General features: G+C 38.6%; 1 long non-coding RNA gene across 1 annotated transcript; it reads right to left on the reverse strand.

The window, feature by feature from the left end:
• Positions 1 to 201: 201 nt before the first annotated feature.
• LOC309656465 lies at positions 202 to 18,861 on the reverse strand. The gene is made up of 2 exons (XR_014261385.1): positions 3,628 to 18,861; positions 202 to 3,569 (listed from the first exon to the last, which is right to left on the reverse strand). It is a non-coding gene; the product is annotated as an uncharacterized lncRNA (long non-coding RNA).
• Positions 18,862 to 24,709: the final 5,848 nt, after the last annotated feature.

A 24,709-nucleotide genomic window follows, 5' to 3' on the forward strand; every position in this document is an offset into this window, starting at 1 on the left:
CATTCATCGCATTGGGGAAGTTTTCAGTCAATATTTCCTTGTGTACATTTCTACCATTTTCTCTCTCTCCTTCTGGGACCCCTATAATGAAAACGTCAATATGTCTGATGTTGTTTCAGATGTCCTTTAAACTATCCTCATATTTTTCCATTTGCTGTTCTGACTGGGTGATTTCCACTAGTCTGTCTTCCAGATCACTGATTTGTTCTTCTGCATCATCTAGTCTGCTCTTTGTTCCCTCTAGTGTATTTTTCATTTCAGTTCTTGTATTCTTCCACTCTGACCGGTTCTTTTTCATATTTTCTATGTCTCTACTGAAGTTTTCACTGTGTCCCTCCATTCTTCTCCTGAGTCTGGTAAGCATCTTTATGACCATTATTTTGGACTCTTTATCTGGAAGGATGCTTATCTCCATTTTGTTTAGTTCTTTTTCTGAGGTTTCTTTTTTTTTTTGTTCTTTTGTTTGGAACATATTCCTTTGTCTCCTCATTTTGTCTAATTCTCTGTGTTTGTTTCTATGTATTAGGTAGGTCAGCTACATCTCCCGTCTTGAAGAAGTGGCTTATGTCCAAGGTGTCCCGTGGGGCTCAGTAGTGCAGTTCTCCTTGGTCACCAGAGCCTGGTGCTACAGGAGTGTTCCCTGGGTGGGCTGTATGTACCCTCCTGTTGTGGTTGGGCTGTGATTACTGTAGACATCCTAATGTGTGGGGCTAGCCCTGGCTCAAGTGCCTGCAAAGTTTGGCAGTGACTATTGTGAGTACTCTGATGTGTGGGGCTGGCCCCTGGGGTGGGAGCTGCTTTGGGGGGATACTGGCCTTGTCTGAGGACACCCACAGGTTGTTGGGCAGGGGGCCACTTTAGAGGGGCTCCAGCACCAGCCAAGGGTACCCACTGGGTCTAGTGTGGCAGGGGACCACTTTGGTGAGACTTTGGTGCCAGCTGAAGGCACCCACTAGGTCTTGGGGCAGGAGGCCACTTTGGAGGAGTACAGGCTGGGGTGGGTTCATAGGTAAATGTGGGGTGGAGTGAACAGTGCTAGTAGGGTAGATGGGAGAGTCAGAAATGGCACCCCTCAGTGACAGGCAAGGTAAGTAGAAGGTGAGCAACACCCCCAAAAAAAACTGGCACCCATCAGCACCTCTGTACCCTCAACAAGTCCCTGCCTCTTGGTCACATACCCTAAAATTAGTCAATGAATCTCCTTCATGTATGATCCAGGCATTTTTCAAACTGCTGCCTCTGTGCTGGGGCTCAGAGTGAGTGAGTTTTTGCACACACCGTTTAAAAGCAAAATCTCAGTTTCCTCCAGCTCTCCCCTCTGGCCCTTCAGGAAGTAAGCCCCCTGCTGGTTTTCAAAGCCAGACATCATGGGGGCTCATCTTCCCGGGGCAGGTCTCCTGGGCTGAGGAGACTGAAGTGGTGTTGGGACCCACTGCTCTTTAGGGTGGATGCATGAGGCTGTGACATCCCTCCCACCTGTGAGTCACTGCACTGGCGAATGGTTCTGACCAGACCACATCTCCACCCTTCGTACCCTTCTCAATGTGGCTTTTTCTTTTTATCCTTAGCTGTGGAAAATCCTTTCGGCTAATCTTCTGGTCATTCTCAGAGATAGTTACCCTATATGCAGTTGTAGTTTTGGTGTGTCCGTGGGAAGAGGCGAGGCTCAGTCAGTTTTGTGCAGATGTAATCTGATGGTGGAATCACTTCAGCCCATGACTTCTTCCTGTCTGTAGTCTTGGAGCTTCCTGAGTGGGTACCCAACAGTGGGACCTGCCTCACACTCAGGCATAAGCAACCAGGGAGTGTGTGTGTGTCGGGGGGAGGAATTAATGGGGAGTCTCACCTGAGGGGCCACCCTTGGCCAACAGGGGCAAAAGCCACTGAATAAATGTTTCCCTTTCCCTCCCCCAGGCAGACAGTTCTGACACGCATCTCAATAAGGCTCCTCAGAAGGTTCTGGCAGAATCCAGCACAGTTGCTTGCAGGAGTGGCCAATTCAATTACACATCCCTCCAGCTGCCGTCCTTTCGGCCCTATTTCATCCTCCCTAATCCTTCCCTTCTGTGCCCTGAGATCACCTTCCAATTAGACTACCTGCCCACCAGCCTTTGTCTCAGGCACTGCTCTCAGGGACCAGGCTGACGGTGGCTGCCACAGTTTCAGGTTTGAAATATAGGGAGGGAGATCTCACACTCATACTCTGGAAAACTACAATTTTCAATAGGAATGGAAACAATATGGAAAGGAATTTGGTTGTAGTGTTAGTTCTCCCTTTTTGAAGACTTGGCATTCATGGATTTTTAATAATGCCTAAAGAAAATAAGAATTATTTTGCTAGCCTCTGAGAAAACACTTAAATGCTTTATAGATTTGGTTGCCAACAGGGATTCTGTTGTCGATGTCTTTACGTGGATTTATTAAATAATCATGTATACTTGTGGCAAGTGACATTATTTTGTTTTTTGGGTTTTTTTGGTTGTTTACTTTAGGAAAGTCTTATGTTGACTATACGGGTGGATTCTAGTTGAAATGTTTTGATTCAGGAGGGAATATTGATGAGTTTATTCAAAATTTCCAAAATGGTTAGGCATCTAGATACAGCTACAATCCTAAGGATTTATCCAGTCACCATAGTAAATTCTTATATGGCAGGCACCGTACCAGGTACTCAGGTTACAATAGAAGTAAGACATGGCACCCGCTCTCGGGTGCTGCCAGGTTGCAGAGAGACCTCCTTGTAATAAGCAAGTGTGTGAAGTCCAGCAGGTATTGTACAGAATGGGGCATGATGCACCCGGGGGAGTGGCTGATTTCACTGGGGAGTCGAGAGTGGGAGGGGGAGTAACTCATGAAAGCATCCTAGAAAAGGTAACATTTGGGTCTCTTCTTTTTCTTAAATAATTTTTAAAATTGAAGTATAGTTGATTTACAAGGTTGTGTTAGTTTCTGGTGTACAGCAAAGTGATTCAGTTATACATATATATGTATATATGTATGTATATATGTATTCTTTTCATATTCTTTTCCATTATAGTTTATTACAGGATATTGAATATAGTTCCCTGTGCTACAGAGTAGGGAACTGTTTATCTATTTTATATATCTATTTGCTGTTTATCTATTTTATATACAAATTTTGTATCTGCTAATCCCAAACTCCTAATTTATTCTTCCCCTACCCACTCATCTGGGTCTCTTCTTAAAGAAAAATCGATAGTTCCAAGGATGGTAAGCAGTGGAGAGCAATCAGGATGAGCAACATTGTAAACAAAGCCCAGAAATGGAGCTGCCTTGATGACCAGGCACAACGTCAGAGAGATGGTGGACCATGATTTTATAGGCAGACCTCAGAGATATTTGGGGGTCACTTCCTGTCCACTGCAATAAAGCAAATATCTCAATAAAGAGAGTCACACGAAATTTTTGGTTTCCTAGTGTATATAAAAGTTCTGTTTACACTATACTGTGGTCTGTTAAGTGTGCAAGAGCATTGTATCTAAAAAAACAATGTACTTACCTTAATTAAAAATACTTTATTGCTAAAAAATGCTATCCCTCATCTGTGCCTTCAGTGAGTCCTAATCCTTTTGTTGGTGGAGGGTCTTGCCTATCCCTCATCTATGCCTTCAGTGAGTCCTAATCTTTTTGTTGGTGGAGGGTCTTGCCTGGACGTTGACGGCTGCTGACTGCTCAGGGTGGTGGTTGCTGAAGGCTGGGGTGGCCGTGACAATTTCTTAAAATAAGACAACATTGAAGATTGCTGCATTGATTGATTCTTCCTTTCATGAATGGTTTCTCTGGAGCATGCAATGCTGCTTGATAGCATTTTACCCACAGTAGAACTTCTTTCAAAATCCTCTCAAAACCTGCCACTGCTTTATCACCTAAGTTTATGTCATGTTCTAAATCCTTTGCTGTCATTTCAAGCATCTTCACAGCATCTTCACCAGGAGTAGATTCCATCTCAAGAAACCACTTTCTTTGCTCATCCATAAGAAGCAACTCCTCGTTCGTTAAACTTTTATCATGAGATTGCAACAATCAGTCACATCTTCAGGCTCCACTTCTAATTCTAGTTCTCTTGCTGTTTCCATCACATCTGCAGTTACTTTTTCCACGGAAGTTTTGAACCCCTCAAAGTCATCCATGAAGGTTGGAAACTTCTTCCAAACTCCTGTTAATGTTGCTATTTCGACCCTTTCCCATGAATCATGAATGTTCTTAATGGCATCTAGAATGGTAAATCCTTTCCAGAAGGTTTTCAATTTACTTTGCCCAGATCCATCAGAAGAATCAGTATCTCTGGAAGCTATAGTCTTATGAAATGTATTTTTTAAATAAAAGACTTGAAAGTAGAAATTACTCCTTGATCCATGGGCTACAGAATGAATGTTGTGTTAGCAGCTATGAAAACAACATTGATCTCATTGTACATCTCCATCAGAGCTCTTGGGTGACCAGGTACATTGTCAATGAACAATAATATTTTGAAAGGAATCTTTTTTTATGAGCAGTAGTTCTCAACAGTGGGCTAAAAATATTCAGTAAACCATGTTGTAAACTGACGTGCTGTCATTCAAGCTTTGTTGTTCCCTTTATACAGCACAGCAGAGTAGATTTAGCATAATTCTTAAGGGCCCTAGGAATTTTGGAATGGTAAATGAGCATTGGCTTCAATTTCAAATCACTTGCTGCATTAGCGCCCAACAAGAGAGTCAGTCTGTCCTTTGAAGCTTTGAAACCAGGCATTGACTTCTCCTCTCTTAACTATCAAAGTCCTAGATGAAATCTTCTTCTAATAAAAGACTGTTTCATCCACATTGAAAATTTGTTGTTTAGTGTAGCCACCTTCATTTGGATGACAAAGTCTATGCATTAAATATCTGAAATCACCCACATCCATTTGTTAATAAGCAGATATAATAATCATTCTGAAGCGTGTTTTCAAATGGTACACATAATTTATTTTCTTTAAATTAAGCTATTTGAGTAAAAGTAAAATTAACTGTGTGTTGAGTTTATTGCTATAAATCCAGATGTTAATCAATAATCAATATATCCTTTTTTTAAAAGAATCTCAATCTCAATTTTTAAAAATTTTGTTTTCTCTCAAGCTATAATATTCACTATTCATCCAACACTTTATAATCTGTAACTTACTTCAGGATGCATATACGTAATGCTTTTTTAGTAGTTTATCTCAAAATTAGGAATAAATTATTGATTTCCACATATAAGGATGAGGGACTTCTAGGGAAAGATGGCACACTAAAGTCTAATTACATGCTAAATTTTCATCAGTGCCAAGTGATGTGATTAAAAGATGGTGGGCAGGTAGGGAACTGTCAGAATGTTGCTTAGAGCAATTAAATAAGGAAATGCATTTAACCTTATGCCATTAAACTTCAGGGAAGGCAGAAGGGAAGAAACAAGATATGGATGAGGATGGCAGGGCACAAAACACTACCCTGCCCCGACACAATATAAAATGAGTGGTAAAAGTTGTATAATTTCAGCCCCTCCCCAAAGAAAAAAAGACTGCATTTGACAGCAGATAGATAGTTTGAATAAAAATCTAAGAAATGACCTATGGAAAATTCCATATATACCTCACTTAAACTTCATGAGAGATACCAAAAAATTTCATTGGGTTGCTGTCTTTTAGAGCATTATACTGAGTAAGAGGACAAGGCTTATCAGAGTTGGATACAAATTCATTCTGGGCTGAAGTACTGAATGTTTGTGAGATTTCCTTGAAAAAAAGAAAGAAAGATAAACCTAGGTTCCCAGCAAGATTTCCAATGAGCACAAAATAAATTCTTTTCTTTCTTCAAATTAAACAACATAAAAGAGGATAGAAAATAGTTCTCAAATTTTGCTTAAAAAGGAATGACAACCTAGATACAGATAATATGGTAATGGATTAAGAGAGAATTAAAAGCCCTGGGCAGAATTTGCCACATGGAAAATGAGAAAAAACAAACAAACAAACAAAAAGCCATGACACTCGGGCATGAATGGGAGAAAAGTAAGGAGAAAGAAAGAAAAAATTAATGAACACTTATGTAAAAGACAGAAAAAAACCTCTTCAAAATAACAGAGGAATGTAGGCTCAAATAACTTGCAGTATTGAATTATGTAAAAAAAATGATTCAGTGAGACATGTGGTCATAGCAAGATATCTTAAAATTCAGAATAAAATTTCCGAGCTAATTTCTGTCGTTTTCTGAGCTAGAGATATCAATTGAGACTCAAAATATTATATAAAATTTAAAAGTTACATAGAATAAAATGGATGTTTTGAATTTCTTTATACACAGCCACAGGATGTAGAGACTAATATTTTAATATAAGTTAGTACAACAGCCAACAAAAAATAAATTTGAAAGAATTCCACTGTCATTCTCATGGATGCCCTAAAACATAGCAATTGAGTAGTAGTATCTAACTGGCAGTAGGAAAAAATGTTTTAATTTAAATAGAAACTAGAACTTTTGTTATTATTATAGCTACTGTAAGAGCAAAAATGTAAAAATATTGTTTTATTTCTCTTCCTTCTCAAGATTTAGAGAATGATCATTTTCAAAGTGAGTTAACTCATTATCCCCTGTGATTTCCTTAATCACTGGTATTCACTGTGGCAGAAACAGTTGTTTTAAGTTTCTAACAGTAAAGTCATTACTATTTTCAGACGCTCATGTGTAACTAAATGATGCAGATCTTTTATTACTAACCCTGTTAAAATCTTAGAATCTTAGAGCAGGCATCACACTTCCAGACCCACAATACTTAGGGTGGGAAAAAGAAGATATAAGGGAAAGTAAATATTAAAAAGGAAACTGAAAAAGATTGATCAGAGATACAGGAAGACAGCCAGAAGAGACAGCTAAAGGAGGAGAAAATGGCTAGAAAAGAGTGGTCAACAGGGTTAAATGCTGTTGAAAGGTTAGGATGATTCTGGAAAATATCAATTCAGTTTGACAGCATGCCGTCAGTGATCATAGCCAGAGTAGGTTAACGGTGTGTGAGAAATATCACGTTGCCGTGGGTTGGACAGATAAGTTGCAGGAGATCAATGCATACCTGCAGCTGTCCCTTTGAAGAACTTGGCTCTAAGAAATGGTAAGAAAGGGTTATAGCAAGAAGGAGATGCTGAATCAGCTGTGCTTTTTAAAATTTATTTATTTTAAGATGGAAATATCTTCAGAATATTTAAAATTGAAGGAATCAGTAGAGAGACAAGCATAGTAAGAATAAGGAAATAAGCATGTTTAAAGAAAAAGACTGCTGTGGGTAGAGAGTGATTTGTTGGAATTTAAGATTTTAGAAATGATTCAGTTATGGGAGACTGAGATCAGAGTGTGAGTGTAGGAGGAGGTTGCTGATAGAGATTTAGGAAATTTGAAGGGTGTTGGCTGGGTTTTCCACATGGATATTGAAGGACATTTTCACTGGATGTGTAATTATACGCTGACAATATTTTCTTTAAGTATATTAAAGATGTCATTTCATTGTCTTATATATTGTTTTTCTCTGAGTTTCAGCCATTTGATTATGAAGTGCCTATGTGTTTTTTGTTTTCTTCTTCTTTTGTTTAAATCCTGCTTGAGGTTTGCTAATCTTGGATCATGAATTTTGAAAAAAATGTGGAAAATATTTATTCTGTACCATTTTCTCACTTTTTCTGGGACTCCAATTACATGTGTTACAGAATTACCCCAGAGGTCTCTTATACTCTGTTCAGCTTTTTCACTTTTTAATCTGTTTTGAGTATTTTCAACGGATCTGTCTTTGAGTTCACAGATCCTTTCTTATGCCATGTCAGTCTGCTGTAAGCTCATCCACTGAATTCTTCATCTCAGATATTACATCTTCAGTACAGAATTTTTGATTGTTTGATTGTTTTAAAACTTCTAATTCTGCAATAAAATTTCCTATCTGTTCACCATTTTATCTGTATTTTTCTCTAAATTCTTGAACATTTATCATAATTATTTTCTAAAATCATTGTTGGCTAATTCCACCAGGAGGGTCAGTTGTGGGTCTGCCTCTATTGACATTTTCCTCTTGATTATTGGTCAATTTCCTGCTTCTTCCCATGACTTTAATTTTTAAATGCTGGAAATTTTTTAAAAATCAAAGGACAGTGGAGGCTGAACTAGATATTTTTTGTTTTGCTTTATTTTTTCCCAGACAGGGTACTATTTCAGTTCCTCTGTGAGACAGTTAGGATAAGTTATGACCCTTCAGATCCCACCCTGGATCTGACGAGCTGGGGATTAGGTACAGCTTTACTCAGTTTCAGTTATCTGTGGCTTCAAATGAGATTATAGAGATTTCTCTTTGCCCTTCAGATTAACTTACAACCTCCCCTGCCACCATAGGGAGACTGACTTACCTTGCTGATATCATCAGGATCTGGGCTGGCAGGGAGGTGGGTTCCAGCTTTAGTTAGGTTCAGTTTACCTCTAAATTCAGTACAAGTAGGGACCTGGAACTTAAGCAATGAACATGACTATAAAATCTTTTTCTATTTTCCAGTTCTACTCCTATGACCACTTATTCAGCAATATTCCTGCTGCGTAGAATAATTAGGCCAATAGACTTATTTTATCTTTGGTCTCTTCTGGAATTCATTCTGTCATGGCCGCTCCAGTTGTTCTTAAAAGTTTGGTTTGCTTCCCTTTCTACTTCTGGCAGGTCCTCATCCTTGTCCACTCTTACCGGACAAGGCAAGACCCAGTCCCAAGTATGGGGCCCCTGCTGAGCTTTGCTTATCTATGAAGAGCTTGCTTCTCTCTGAAATTTAGTTCATTTAGTTTGCTTTGGAGTCACTGATCATTAATGACATGCTTCTAGTTTATCAAATGTATTCTTTTTATAAAAGGAATGAAGGTCTTTCATGACATTTCTACATCTTAACTGAAAGTGGAACTCTTCCGTTTGGGCACTGATGCCATGCAACCATGATGGTAGATGTTGGGATGGAACGAGAAATTGAACCAATGCCAAAGTCCTTAATAAATGTATGAGTGTATGGGTGTGTGTGTGTAGGGAGACTGTGATGGTTTTGATGGATCAGTAGATGACTGTAAAGAAAAGGAATGATGTGATGTAGCCAGAATCCATCAACTCAGAGGAGAAAGGGAATAAGACACAACAGTGAGGGTAAAAGATAGTTTATTTACAATTAAATAAAAGGTCCAGAGAACACTGTGCAAACAATGGAAGGAGAATCAGCAGAAGTTGGAGGGTAGGGGTAGGTGGGAAGAAACACAGTTTGGGGATGATAATATGTGAGAATATGGTTGACGAATTTCTTGCATTTTGGTAAGTGGGCAAGGCTGGAGACAAGGGGTGTGCCCGGAGTCATGGCTCATGAAGTGCAGAGTCAGTTTCCAGCATTGTTAGAGGTGTTTTGAGGCTGGCAGATGGCAGGCTTTTTTTCTCCAGCATCGAGAACCTCTGCTAGTGACTGTTGAAGAGCATTCTCTCTTCACAGGTCATTAAGACCCTGACTATTCATGTTGTTTGCTGCCTGCAGGCATCTCTCCCTAGAGGCTCAGAGGTATAGAGGGTGGAGATGGTGAGGCCAAGATTTGCTTGGAGAAAATATCCAATAGAGAACTAAATTATTTTCTGTTATCCTTTCCATTTAAAGGCTATCAACAGCATTTATTGAGTATTATGCTCGGGCTAGGTGTACAAAGACACTAGTCTTACTTCACAACATGCTTTATTTTAAAATGGTGTCTTATTCTTTCATGGAAAGATTTCTATAGTTGGTTACTCTATTAGTAACTGAAGGTTTCCCATCGCTTTTAAAATGTCAGTTGAGATGTAAAGCAAAAATCTAGGTATCTCAGGTAGAAAGATTTTATATTTTAATTAGAAATAGATGGATAATTGATAGAATAGACTGATGAATAGATTTTGACTCAAAAGACATGGGTTTGAATCTCGGCTCCAATATTTCCTAGTTGTGTGGCTTAAAGCTTATTCAGTATCTTCTTTCTGCCTCCATTAAAACAACTGTAAAATGGAACTACAAATCATATAGATTTATAAAGGGCATTAAATAATATAATGATTATAGACGTATGCCTGGCATATAGTAACAATACAAAAACAATTTTTTTTGTCTTTCCTGGCATTATTCAGTCCTCTTAAATTTCATCTTTGCTTTGTATACACAAAGAGATAGTGTTCTCAGGTATAGAGAACAAACTAGTGGTTACCAGTGGGTAGAGGGAAGAGGGGAGGGGCAAGATAGAGGCAGGGGATTAAGAGGTACAAACTACTATGTATAAAATAAGTAAGCTACAAGGATGTATTATACAACACAGGGAATACAACCACTATTTTATAATAGCTGTAAATGGAACATACACCTTAAAAATTGTGAATCACTATATCGTACACCTGAAACTTACATAATTTGTACATTAGCTAAACCTCAATAAAAAAAGGAGACAGTGTTCAGAAAACATTTCTAATTTCTAATATTTCTGTCTTGAAATTTAATTACTTAAATATATTTAAAAATTTACAATTACAGTCCCTTTACTCTAAGTGCTTTCTTTTTCAATGGGCAGAAACATAAACAGACTTTACCAGAGTACAAGTCCCATGGAGAGAGCTGAAAACTCCCCCAGAAGAAGTAGAAAGAGCAAAGATTCATTTCAAACTCATGTTTTCATCTCCTCCTTGGACTCTGAGGAAGAAACCAGTTACCCGGAAATGAGAGAATCATTGTCTTTAACAGTCTTACTCGGCTTAACGTACAGGGGTAATGATTTCTAGGTCATGGTCCTAATCCCTCTTTGATAAATAACCTTGTGGGGAGAAAATTGCTGCCCCAGACTTTCCTAAAAGCCACCAGCCATTTTGCAAGTAGAAGCTTTATTCAAAGGGGAACTGCTGGAGCAAGAGTGGTCAGTGTAGGACCTCATTTGCTAACATGAAAGCAACTCAAAGGCGAAGTGTTATTAGTAGTGTGTCAACAAAGTCATCTCATGTGTTGGAGGAGTTGTAGAATTCAGTGATGCTTAAATTTTTATCAGAATCACCTATTGGAAAATGCAGTATGCTTTACCTCCTTTAATTCATGTGACTTCTCTTAGGTAAGAGAGTTTTGTTGAAAAAAAATGAATGAAAAAATTTTTTGTGTCGATCACCATTTTCCAAAGATTTCAGGTTTGGGAAGTAAGACATTCAAATCAGGGACCCTATTTAGATAGGGGCTTTTATTCTTCCCACTGCTTAGCACAGCACCTGGCATATTGTGGGTGCTGAACAAATACATATAATATAAACGGAATGCAATTTCCCCCCTTAATCCTGACACAAGTGTTTGAAATATAGGTGTTTAAAGTAGACCTAAACTTTTAAGCATTACAACTATATACACATTACCATTAGCTTAGAAAGAAAATGTACATAAATTGTCCTTAGTCTAAGCCACATGGAGTATCACTTTTCCCTAAACGGAATTGATGTATTTCACCAATAAAGTTAAAGTTAAATAATGATGGTCATTTTCCACACTGGCTGAAAATAGAATAGATGAATTTTTTCTAGGATTAAATTTTTCTCTCATGAATAGATCATCAGTTTTTGGCATAAGCCACTGCTTGAAGATCGCAGCTCTATACTATGGATGAGATTAAAATGTTTTTGCTTCAGCCTTGATCTACAGTGTGAAATAAAATGCTTTACTTTGAACTTTGTAGATACTGCCACTGGAAAACTAACACTATTTTCTGGACTCTATTTGCTAAGTCTTTGCATAAGCATCAGTTTATGAGGTGAAGAATTAGGCAATTAGTACAGTAAGTTGCACCCAAACCACATTTGCCTGAAATAACACATTAAAAAAAGAAGGTGGGTTTCAATTTTGTTATTAAGTTAGCAGCTCTTCCCTTCCCTTTCATGTGTGGACAGGGTGAGAGGGACGGAAGCTGTGAGCGGCACTTACCCGTGTCCACATGGCATCAGTAGGACCCAGCCCTGCAACAAACCAAGGTATGTTTGTAGATTACGTGGTGATTTTAAAGGTCTATCTCTTCACCAGCAGCAGTGGCAGCGGCAGCAGCAACAACAACAGCTGTGCTTTTAAAAGCAAATCCCTGGTGTGAACAATAAAGCTGACAGGTATCCTCGTTTGTAAACAAGTAGTTCTATTTTAGCTTTGAAATAGGTGACAGCGTGCTGTCTAAACACATCGTTGTTGGGGGATTGGATTTCCTGCATCTTGGGGGTTCCCAGACTCACAAACTTAAGGTCTTGTGAACAAGGCTGGCTTCACATTCTTACTCATGACACATGAATAGGAGTCAGTATTTTTAGTATCTTAAACTCAAAATAATTTGAATTGACAACAATACCATGCATGTAGACAAATTCCAATCATATTACAACGATGACTTGGATTGAGGACTTGCTTTGAGCATGACACAGTGAACTTTGGCATTTTCTAGACTGTAGAATACTTATGATTTCATTTTTTAAAAATTAATGAACTTTGTTGTTTAATATTTTATGTTTTACGTTAGTTTTAGGTTCACAGCAAAATTGAATGGAAGGTACAGAGGTTTCCCGTATACTCCACATACGCACAGCTTCCACCATTATCAACACTCCCCATCAGATGGTACATCTGTTACAGCTGATGAACCTATATTGACACATCACGATCACCCAGGATCCATAGTTTGCAGTAGGGTTCACTCTTGGTGGTGTACATTCTACGGGTTTGGACAAGTGTATCCATCATTAGAGTATCACAGAGTATTTTCACTGCCCTAAAAAACCTCTGTGCTCCACCAGTTCATCCCTCCCCTGCCCGACATCTGACAACCACTAAGCTTTTTGCTGTCTCCACAGTTCTGCCTTTTCCAAAATGTCATATAGTTGAAATCACATAGTATGTAACCTTTTTAGATTGACTTCTTTCATTTAGTAATATACATTAACGATTCCTCCATGTCTTTTCATGGACTGATTGTTCATTTATTTTTAGTGCTGATTAATATTCCACTGTCTGGATGTACCACAGTTTATGTATCCATTCACCTACTGAAGGACATCTTGGTTGCTTCCAAGTTTTGGCAATTATGCGTAAAGCTACTATAAACATCTATACAGTAGGTTGTGGTTTATGTACAGGTTTTTAGTGGACATAAGTTTTCCATTCATTTGATTGGAATGGAAGGTACCAAAGGTACTATATCTAAACCCATACACTAGGTCACTTATATTTTCTCCTATGTTTTCTTCTAGCGGTTTTAAGTTTTACATTTAGGTCTATAATCCATTTAGGTTAATTTTTGTGAAGGTGTTAAGTCTGTGTCCGGATTCATTTTTTGGCAGGTGCATGTCCAGTTTATCCTGCACCATTTGTTGAAATGACTATCTTTGCTCCATTGTATTACCTTTGCTCCTTTGCCAAAGATCAGTTGACTATATTTATGTGAGTCTACTTCTGGGCTCTCTATTCTGTTCCACAGACCTATTTGTGTATTCTCTGGCCAATACCACCCTGCCTTGATTAGAATAGTTGATAGTAAGTCTTGAAGTCAAGTAATGTCAACTCTCCAACTTTGTTCTTCTCTTTCAATATTGAGTTGGCTATTCTGCATCTTTTGTCTCTCCATATAAATTTAGAATTAGTCTATTGATACTCACAAATTACCTTGCTGGGATTTTGGTTGGGATTTTCTTTTCACTTATACATAAGCATATTAAATACATTGTTGCTATTATTATTTTGAAAAAAGTTATCTGTTAGATCAATCAAAAATAAGAAAAATGAATGTTTTAATTTTACATTCACTCATTTGTTCTTCCATATTCTTCCTTTCTTTATGTAGATTCAAAGTTCTGACCTATGCCATTTTCCTTCTCTCTTAAGATCTTCAAATTTCTTGCAAGGTAGATCTACTTGCAATAAATTCCCTCAATATTTGTTTTTCTGAGAAAGTCTTTATTTCTCCTTCACTTTTGAAGGATAATTTCTTATGTTACAGAACTCTAGGTTGATGGCTTTTTCCCCAACACTTTAAATATTTCATTCCTCTTCTTGCTCACATGGTTTCTGAGGAGAAGTCAGATGTAATTCTTATCTTTGCTCCTCTATAAGTATTTTTTCCTTTGACTTCTTTCAAGATTTTTTTTCTTTATCTTTGACCTTCTGAAGTTTGAATATGATATGTCTTGGTGTAGATTTCCGAGTACTTATCCTGCTTGGTGTTCCCTGAGTCTCCTGGGTCTGTGGTTTGGAATCTGGCATTAATTTAGGAAAATTCTCTGTCATTATTGCTTCAGATATTTAGCCCATTGTTTTCTCTTTTTTCTTTTCCTTTTGGTATCCCCATCTTGCATGTGTTATACCTTTTGTAGTTGTCCCACTCTTCCGGGGATATTCTGTTCTGTTTTTTTCCAGTTTATTTTTTTTTTTCCTTTGCTTTTCAGTTTTGGAAGTTTCTATTGTCATATCCTCACGCTCAGAGATTCTTTCCTCATCTGTGTCTAGACTATTAATGAGCCCATCAAGGGCATTCTTCATTTCTATTACAGTGTTTTTGGTTTCTAGCATTTATTTTTTACTTTTTCTTAGAATTTCCATCTCTCTGCTTATATTATCTGTCCTTATATGTTGTCTACTTTTTCCATTAAAGCCCTTGGCATAGCAGTTTTAAAAATTACTAGTTTGATAATTCCAACATTTCTTCCATATCTGGCTCTGGTTCTGATGCTTGTTCTCTCTTTTCATACTGTGTTTTTTGCCTTTTAGTGTGCCTTGTACTTTTTTTGTTGAAAGGCAGACACGATGTACTGGGTCAAGGAACTGTGGTTGATAGTCCTTTAGTAATAGAGTGGTGAGGTGTGAGGGGAGGGGAAACAATTTACAGTCCAAATAATTAGATCTCAGTCTTTCAGTGGGCCCATGACCCTAGACTGTGAACTTCACTCCTGCTTCTAGTTTTTTTACCCCCTTTAAGTGGGACAGGATGACTCAAGTGGGTTGGGGTTGGGTACTTCTCTTCCCCCAGGTAAGTTAGGCTCTGATAAAAATTGCAGCAGATTAGGCTCTGGTTAGCTAGTTTTTCCTGATAACAGGCCTTATTGAGAATATGCTCTGGCATATTTCAAAATGTTCCTTGCTTCCTCTCCCTGCTGGAAGTCCAAGGGGATTTTTCTCCAGTATTCACTGTGAGGACCTGGTAGTGCTCATGGATGTAAAAAACACAAAAGCATGGGGGTTCTCAAAGACTGTGTTCCTCTGGAATTTGTAACTCTCACACTTGTTTACTCTGAGTCTCCAGAAATCTGTGAATTACAGTTCAGATCTTCCTACGCTGACACTGGTTCTGGGGAGGTTTCTGCTCTGGTAAATGGTGATTTCTCTGTATCCACTTGTTTGTCTTCCAATCTGGGGGACAGCAGTTTGTCCTGTGGCCTTGCCTCTCAGGCAGATCTAAGATGAGTTGTTCATTTTTCAGTTTGTTGAGTTTTTAACTTGTTGTTGGGATGGAGCGGCAACTTCTAAGCTCTTTATGTGCTGGGCCAGTAACTGGAAGTCACTTCTATGATTTCATTCTTGGAGGGTTTATTTTAAAAAGCAGCTGACTTATATTGTCAACATATCTGTATAGAAGAACAAATGTACAAAGTTTATACCTGCATGAAACTTCACATTGCTCGGTGGTGGGGAGGAGGCCAAGTGACTGCTTTGGGAATATGTAACAACATGTATTAAAGCTGACGTTTGATTCCATCACGGAGAGTTCAGCTTGGTGTAGATTTACTTATACATGACACAAAGCATTCTCAGTTTATATGACATATTTAGGGGTTGAAAGAGCTTTGGCTAGTTACACTGTGTTTGTGCATTGATATTTACATGTATACTTAAATTAATTTCACGAATGAAATGGGCTTACTACAGATTTTCAAAAATATAAACAGACGTGTGCCACGGAAATAATTTAACATTCAGTGAGTATGTTACTTAAAAAGAGTTCAAGTTACTTCAAGAGTAATGTTAATTTAGAAATTCTAAAATCACTTCCATTTTCTTTCAGTAGAGCTACAAATCTCTCCTGGAGCTTTTTTTGAATGTAAAGTATGATGGAATTGATTAATGGTAGATGTAGAAATGAGCTGATTAAAACCTGGAGAGTTTGAGAAGGTGCCTGTGTAGTTTGTGTGCATTGCTTGTAGGGCTGTTTAGTATGCTGTTCAGGAAGGAAAAATTCACATTTCCTAGTAGTAGATTTGCTGACCTTGACTGCGAAGCAACTTCAAAAGAGTTCAAGCATTTACTCTTTATATTTTAGCTTTTTTCCTGAATACACAAATAATATATGCTTGTTATAAAAAAATTCAAAAGAGCACAGAAATGTGTAGCACGGAGATTAACAGGCTCTGGTGATCTTTTCTCTGCCAGCTGACTATGTATATCCTGCCAAACTTTCTCATGTACGTTGCAATAGATACTATAGTTATAATTATTATTGATATACATTGATATATCACAAATACATTCTGGCACTGATTCTTTCACCAATGATATTTTGTACATTTTTGGTTGGTCTGTATACATGAATAAACTCATTAAAAACATACTGCATATTATCTTGCTTATTTTAGCAATGGCCCATTATTGAGTAATTGTGCTGCTTCTAATTTTTTCACTCTTAGAAACAATGCTGAAAAGAATATCTTTGTGCACTCCTGAGAGCACTTTCTTAGGAAAAATTCTGTAGGTAGGATTGCTGAGTTAAAGGATGGGCATCTTTTCAATTTTAAGAAAGTGCCCTCTAAAAGGCTTGTACCAATTTAAAGCTCTGTTTACCAGTTTGTTAGTCAGTCCTGGTTATTATCTGTCTTCTAAAATCAGTTTGATGGGAAAAAATTTCTTATTGTTTTTGAAGCATATATATATATATATATATATATATATATATAAAATATATAAAATTACTATTAGTGAGGTAAAGTATTTTTTGATATACTTGTTTGTAATTAAAATAATATTGTAATGAATGCAATTTCTAGTTAGTTGAATACTTTACTGACTTGTTAATTTAAATACGATTTTATAGTTAACCTTTTTTCTGACACAAAAATTTAAAGAAGGAAATTTAGTTGATTCTTAAATTAAACAGACAAAGTGATGTAATTGGTCTTATTCTGGTTTTGGTTGGCACTATTTTGTAGATACCTGTAGCTGGTGAGTCTAGTTGAGAACCATAGCTGGATAAAGCTTAATTTATCTGATAATTTATGCGATACCAACATAACATCCCCAAAGTTATGAAATCTTCATTCTAATGGTGTTGACAATTTGCTAAACATCTGGATGTAAAGTGAAAATTCAGTTTGACAATCTATATACTAGCAAAAAAAAAAAACCCCTGGATTTTGGCTTTATGTGGGCATGTCACTTCTTTCTTCAAAACTCTTTATCCTCTTTCTGTATCTACTTGTCCCTAATTACTGCAATGTTCAATGTGTTTGACAGGAAGTAATATTTATATTTTGTTTTTCTTCCTCCTTATTGAAATTTCTTTAAGTTTCAGGTTTAAGATGATTTTTCCTGTCCGGATTGAGTAACTATTGACATATTGGTCTTTCGAGAGAAAACTGAGGTGGACGCACCTCATCCCTATCCTGTACTTAGTTTCTTAATATGGTCTCAGTGCCGATAACCATTAGCTGTAATTGTTTGAAAGTTTATTGAAACTGGTAAAAGTTCCAGTGTACATAGGGGTCTCTTCCCCCCTTGCCCCCAAACAGCTGGGGCAGCTAGTTCTACCTCTCCTGCGTTCATGTGCAAGGTCATTTGCAACTCTGTACTCCCTTCTTTGTATTCACAGTATCAGCCAGCTTCCTCCGGGCCCTGGTTACCTAAGGAGCAAGGTGGGCTCGCCTTCCTTGCCTCCACCTCATTCGTTCCTAACTTAGGTACTAAGATAAGCATTCTCCTTGGATGTTTGCACTGGCCACTCCCTCCGTTTCCATATCAATATCCAAACTCTTGGCTCTAAATCTCTACTTCAGTTCTTACATCTCATCTTGCATCGATGCTGATTGCCCAGGTAACCCGTTCCCTTGGTCATTTCCTCCATGTAACACGTCCTTGTGCTTCTAGAGCTTCAGAGGTGGCCATTTCTCCTCCTTCAACTTCATTCAAAAACCCCCTCCCATTGAAGCATATTCATAAAGGGCATCCAAGGAAGACCTTGGGTCCTGCCCTAGATCCACACTCTAACCCTGAACCAAGCCTCTCTATATCTGTTGACAAACCACTTAGCATGTTAAATCATCCCTGTTTCTTATTATCTACTTTTTCACTACAATTGCCTTTTTCTGTATGGACTCATTTGTTCATGGATTCATTTATTCCTAAGAGATCTGTTAAGCTCCAGCAAGGTACACAAAGCCCTGTTAAGTGCCAGGAGTAGAGGGAGGGGGAGAAGTTATCTCGCCTTTCTTCAAGGAATTTGCAGTCTAGACAGAGACCCAGGCATTTATTTGCAGAAAAGTTGAGACTGCATATGATTAAGTGACAAATGTTTGGTACAAGTTGGTACAAGCAGTATGTGCCTTGGGACGTCAGAAGAGAGAATAGTTTCCTTTGATGGGAGGATGGGGTTGGGAGGCAGGTGTGTAAAGGAGGTGTCCTTGAAGTGTGGATAAGATTTGAGAGGCGGGGAGGGTAAGAGAACCCCGGGGAGGAAGGAGCTGCAGCCCTGATGGAACGGACAGGGTGTGCAGAGATACAGCACCCCATCCCCCCAGCCCGACGGACATTTGTTTGAGGAGCACCTGGGCGTCAGTCACTCTAGCCCTTCTTTTTTAATAGAAACACAGAGACAGCGATGTATCCTTCTGCCTCTTGATAAATGTTAAGAAATTTAACATGTTTATATACCTGCGATTTTCTATTGCTCTGAAAAGTTAAGTCTCCACAAATGTTCTATCACCTCCCAGGGGGGCTTGTCTCCCTTGAAAAGGGCCCTGTAGGTCTTTCATGGTCCCACCTTGAGTTACTCTCTCACATACTTGGAGATGTTTCATTGATACTTATGTGATGTCTTCAGACTTCTACCTGAAAAGATGACGTGTTTTATTTTCATTTCTCCCTCCATAGCAGATTGATATACAAAGTACAGTTCTTAGAGTTAGCTGAGGTTTGAAGAAGTTCAGTCTGTCTGATCCTGAGAACTTGACCCTCATTTCTATCTATCTAGTTGGCTGTCATCTCTCTTTCTCTCTTCCATCTTTCTCTCCCTCTATCCTTATCCCATCTCTCCATTGATCCTCTATCCATGCATATATGTATGTAAATATATAAAAACTATATCTTTAGTTTTAGGGAAAATTGGATTAAAACGGTGCTTTTTATCAGACTGGTGATAAAGTAACCTTAATAGAAATATGTGAGAACAAACCACTATATACAGAGAAAACCGAGATCAGCACAATCTGCAAAGAGTTTTGGAATAATTGCAATTTAAAGTGTCTTGGAATTATTTCCACACTCAAAATAAAAAAATTTTTTTTGCTTTGAAAAGATTTGGTAGAGGGAAAATTACTCCTTTCTCCCTGCTCTGTAGTTAAAGAGCTATCCCTTCTTTGGCCATTTGCCACAAATCCTGGCAAATAAGCCGTGGATTCTAATGCACGTCAAATTCCATGAGTTGAAGAAAATTAATACAACTCAGGATTTTGCTTAAATTGGGCAAATTACCATTTACATGGGGAGATGGCAAGGATGATCTTACAGTGTTTCCCTGTAATACATGCTCTATTTAAACAGCTGATTTTTTTTATTGGTTTTATGTGCTGTTCATAGCATTCACTTTGTGTTCATTCTGCTTCTTGAGTTTTTCTTACATCTGAATTATAGACGTTTTTTTGCATCCACCCTGATTTCTCAGTGAAAGCTGAGTTCTCAAGTCCTTCATCCATCCTTTCTCTCCTTCCTCTCACCTTCACCCCCGGGCCTAATTATGAAACAACTTCAAATAAATACAAAAATTTTTAAACAAAAAGCATTCTGCTTCCTGTGAACAGTTGACTGGTTTTCCTCTTTTCCCCTGGAGAGTTCTAATTCACTTGGAGTGCTGTGCAGTTGGCTAGGCCTGAGATTTCTGGAAGCTGTAATTGTGTCTCATTAATTCTTATAGTAATGAAGGGTTAACTATAAGGAACACGCAATTAGTGGGCTGGTCAATGAACAGAGCAGTTAATCAGCAGACAAAGGATGGGGCTCAGGGCCCATTAGGGTGAAAGGCAGTATTAGTGCCGTCCCAGGCTCCAGGAATGGACGCGAACATGCCTGCCCATTGGACAGGCTCAGAAGACGATGTTTGTCTTTTTGCTAAACCAGCTCTATTTTTTTAAGTTGGTGTGGTATGTGTTTATTCAAACACTTGAGAGATTCCTGAGTATCCTGCCATACTACACCGTGCATTTTTCTCACCTCCTGTTAGCTGGCAGAGGCTTTTTTTTTTTTCTCCCACTATGCAAATAAACCCCCAATACACACACAACAAAAAAGCAAAAACAAGCCAAAAACCAACCAACCAACCAACCCTCAATAATAAAAAAGGAAGGGGAAAAAAAAAGCACAGTACTGCTTTAGTGAAGCGTATCAGAGATAAAGGTCCTTAGCTGATCCTTCTGTCATCAGAAAGTAAAGGAATGCAGAGACCAATACCGTTTAAACAAGCCCTTGTGTTGTCCTCCAGTCATAGTCTCCATATTCAACTCTATGAAGTGGACCTTTATACTCTGAATGGAGGTGTCTTAAGTACATGTAAATGTATGCAGATGAGCATGAGTCTTAACATGTTGCAGGCCTTATAGCTATTAAAGCAATACAAGTAACCTCAGTTGTGTGTTTTCTGTGAGAAAGCCTCGTCAAATTACTTAGGGGCTTCAAATGCCAGAGTTAACCCATCAGAATAAGGTTGCTTTTTCTGGGCAACACAGAGGACATGGTCCCCTAGCTCCGTGAAACTTACCGATGGAATCCTGTGAACTGTTATAAATGTGGAGTGATGATTATTAAGAAAATGGATTTATCAATAACCCATGACCCTGGGGTAGTTCTGAGCTCCAGCAAACAGTTCTTCAAATAGAATGACATCCTTAAGCCTCAGTAAAGCATACATTTGGAATAAAGAAGGAATGATTACATTTGCTTTTTAAAAATGAAACTCGCTTAATAATTAACTTCTTTCCTGAGTCAAGTGCAGGCCTGAAAAGAAAGGGAGGGTTTCTTTTTCTTTCTCCAAACATGTCTGCTGTTTTATCTTCTAGGGATTCACAGTGGAAACAAAGAAATGTTCAAAAAATGATTCTCTTAGGCATTATGTTGGAGATTCAGCTGTTTTTGAATAATTAGCTTCATTTGTTAAATATTTGAAAACCTCTTTACTCTGAGGTAAAGAAGAGCATTGTGGAAGATGAGAGTTACCAACGACATGCATTTTTCAGAAGAATCCTTTTTATTAATTAATAAGGAGTAAGCCTATTCTACCTCCTTTTTCTCTTATTTAGATTTTCTTCTCTAAAGAAATAGTATTTTTATTGAAAACATCGCAAAGTTCCCTCTTTCCTTGAGTGACGTGCTATGTATTGTTTCAGAAATTGGAAGCTTGGGAGGGAAGGTGGTGTTAGTCTCAGATCTGAATTAACTCTTTGTGTACAGCCTGGAGAGCCACCCTCTGAGCCTCAGTTTCCTCATCTGTAAAATGAGGATTTTTAATCTAGGTGATCTCCAAGGTTCCTTTTAACTGTGCTCTTGTGGACTTTTTTGGACAAACAGTGAAACTATTTCAAGTGTTCCTTGTGTCTTGGAAATTATTTCCCCTTTACTTATTTATTTAAAGAATTTTTTTTTTTTGATGTGGACCATTTTTAAAGTCTTTATTGAATTTGTTACAATATTGCTTCTGTTTCATGTTTTGGTTTTTTGGCCGAGAAGCATGCGGGATCTTAGCTCCCCGACCAGGGATCGAACCCGCACCCCCTGTGTTGGAAGGTGAAGTCTTAACCACTGGACCGCCAGGGAAGTCACCTACTTATTTATTTTTAAATTGAAGTATAGTTGATTTACAATGTTGTGTTACTTTCAGGTGAACAGCAAAGTGATTCAGTTATACATACATGTATACATACATGCATGCATATATATATATATATATATTCTTTTTCAGATTTTTTTCCATTATAGGCTATTACAGGATATTGAATATAGTTCCCTGTTGTGTCTTAGAATTTAAACAGGACCTACAAGCCCTGGAAAGCAGGCTTTGGGTTTGCTGCTGCTGGAGTGGGCTATGGCATCCTTCAAGGTTGGCAATGGTTATGAAAGGGCTTTCTCTCTGTTCACTTTTCCCTCACTGTCCTGATTTGCCTAATTGCCAACCATCTACCTTGCTTCCTAATGAATAAGATTCCTTCAGCTCCTGGAGATTGTTTGAATTACCTTGGCCTTTTCCACAGCCTGTTGTCTGCCTGCCTGCACCTGTGTGTGGTCTCTACTGGGCTGGTTTTGAATCCAGTGCATCATAAACCAGCGACGAGTGGACCCAAGACCCTCACTAGACTGGTCAGCGTTGTTGGCTGCACACCGCTTTGTAAAGCAATCTGCTTGTGGGACACATCTCACAACTGTCAATGTGTTGCTTCTCATCAGGAGGGGTTTGGTATCATGTCAACCTCTTACTCCTTTCAGGAACAGAGTTGTTCACATACAGGGCGGCCCACCCCCTCTTGGCTGGAACTCCTGGTCCTGCTCAGCCCTGTGGTCAACTCTGTCCTTTTGTTTCCAGGTCTTAATGGGATCACTCCCCTCCTCCAAGTCTTTAACAAACTTTCAAATTCTTAGGGATCCTTTCTTCTCATTAGATTGTACTGGGCAAAACAATCTTTCCCTTTTTTTTTTTCTTTTTTTTTTTCTGCCAAGATTTTCTTTAGGATCAGTGTGACCTTTAAAGAACATGAGAAAAATCAGTCAATGATAAATATATTTATTACTTATTTATAGCTCAAGTACAGAAACTCTTATGCCAACGTGGGCCGGGCAAATCAGGTAAGAGTCCAGTGAGCCAGACAGAAAATTCCAAAGGTGGTGGAGGCAATGGAGCCCTCAAGAATCCAGCCTCTGCTAACGAGGGCGGCCTGCACTCATTCCAACCAGTTGTTACCATATACAGGGAAGAGGCCTGGTATTGTCAGAGGTTCTTATATTTAAAAAGAAGATGTGGCAGCCTGGATGGGAGGGGAGTTTGGGGGAGAATGGATACAGGTATATGTATGGCTGAGTTACTTTGCTGTGCACCTGAAACTATCACAACATTGTTCATCGGCTATACTCCAATATAAAGTAAAAGATTAAAAAACAAAACAAAACAAAACCAAAAAACAAACAGAAATAAATAAATAAAAAGAAGTTGAAAATGCAGATTTTATGTGAACTCTCCCAATATTTAAATACTAGTTCATAAAAGTCTACACACTGTCTTGGCCAAATCAATTACATCTATGTCCAGGTCAGTCCCCGGGCTGCCAGCTGGTCCCCTTGGCACCAGACGATCACAGGGACTGGGGCTGTCTCCTTCCATTAAGAAGTAGATGGGGAAGCTGACTTATTTAGTTATCTCCTGTCCTTCGAGATTCAGATGCTCAAGATACATTTATATCTGTTTCATTGATTAAATAAACCCATTTGACTGAATTCTTGTGAGGAAGTTTGAATACTCCACTCTGGAGGGAATGTGCTTTCTCCTATATTTCAGTGGGACTTCAACTTTACTGTGAATATCCTATGGTGGATACTTGACTTCATGGTAAATACCAGGGCAGATGACAACTGGTTGGATTTTAGAGAGACCTCCCAACCGGCATCTAGCAACTCAATTCTCCCAGAACTTATTAAAAGCCTGTTACATGCTGAGCACTATCCAAATGTGAGTGAGAGTTATTCAACTTCAGAGGTGTCTGCAATGATTAAATGTGTCCTCCCCAAAATCATATGTTGAAATCCTAGCCCTCAGTGTGATGGTGTTAGGAGTGGGGCCTTCAGAAGGTAATTAGATCATGAGGGTGGAGCCCTCATGAATGGGATTAGTGACCTTATAAAGGGATCCCAGAGAGCTCTCTCCTGCTCTCTTTCCACTACGAAGATACAAGGAGAAGTCAGCAGCCTGCACCCTGGAAGAGGGCCCGCACCAGACCTGACTGTGCTGGCACCCTGATCTAGGACCTCCAGTCTCCAGAACTTAAGAAACAAATTTCTTTTGTTTATAAGCCACCCAGTCTCTGGTACTTTGTTATAGTAGCCTGAACTAAGAAAGTGTCTCTTGCTTAATTAATTAAAGAGGCCATCAGACTGAGGTGGTTCTAATACCTTAGCACCTATGCAAGCAAAACCAAACCCAAACCAGCCACTCAGATGGTGCTTGCTCAGCTCTGGTTATGGAGCCTAAATGTTCTTTGTTATTCCGAATAAAGAAGGAAACCCTGTATGAACCAATCTTTGTTTGCCTAGTTTAATTTCCTTGTTCTTGCTTACCCTGGGCTAGGGAGCTCCTTTCTGTTTTCTAGACCAGATGCTTCCTGATAAATGGAATCTCTAAATAAAAGTCAACTAGGTCTGAAAATTAAGTGTCTGTGAAATTTTCCC

The sequence above is a fragment of the Balaenoptera physalus genome (assembly GCF_965194825.1).
Source record: "Balaenoptera physalus genome assembly, chromosome: 2".
Taxonomy (NCBI): domain Eukaryota; kingdom Metazoa; phylum Chordata; class Mammalia; order Artiodactyla; family Balaenopteridae; genus Balaenoptera; species Balaenoptera physalus.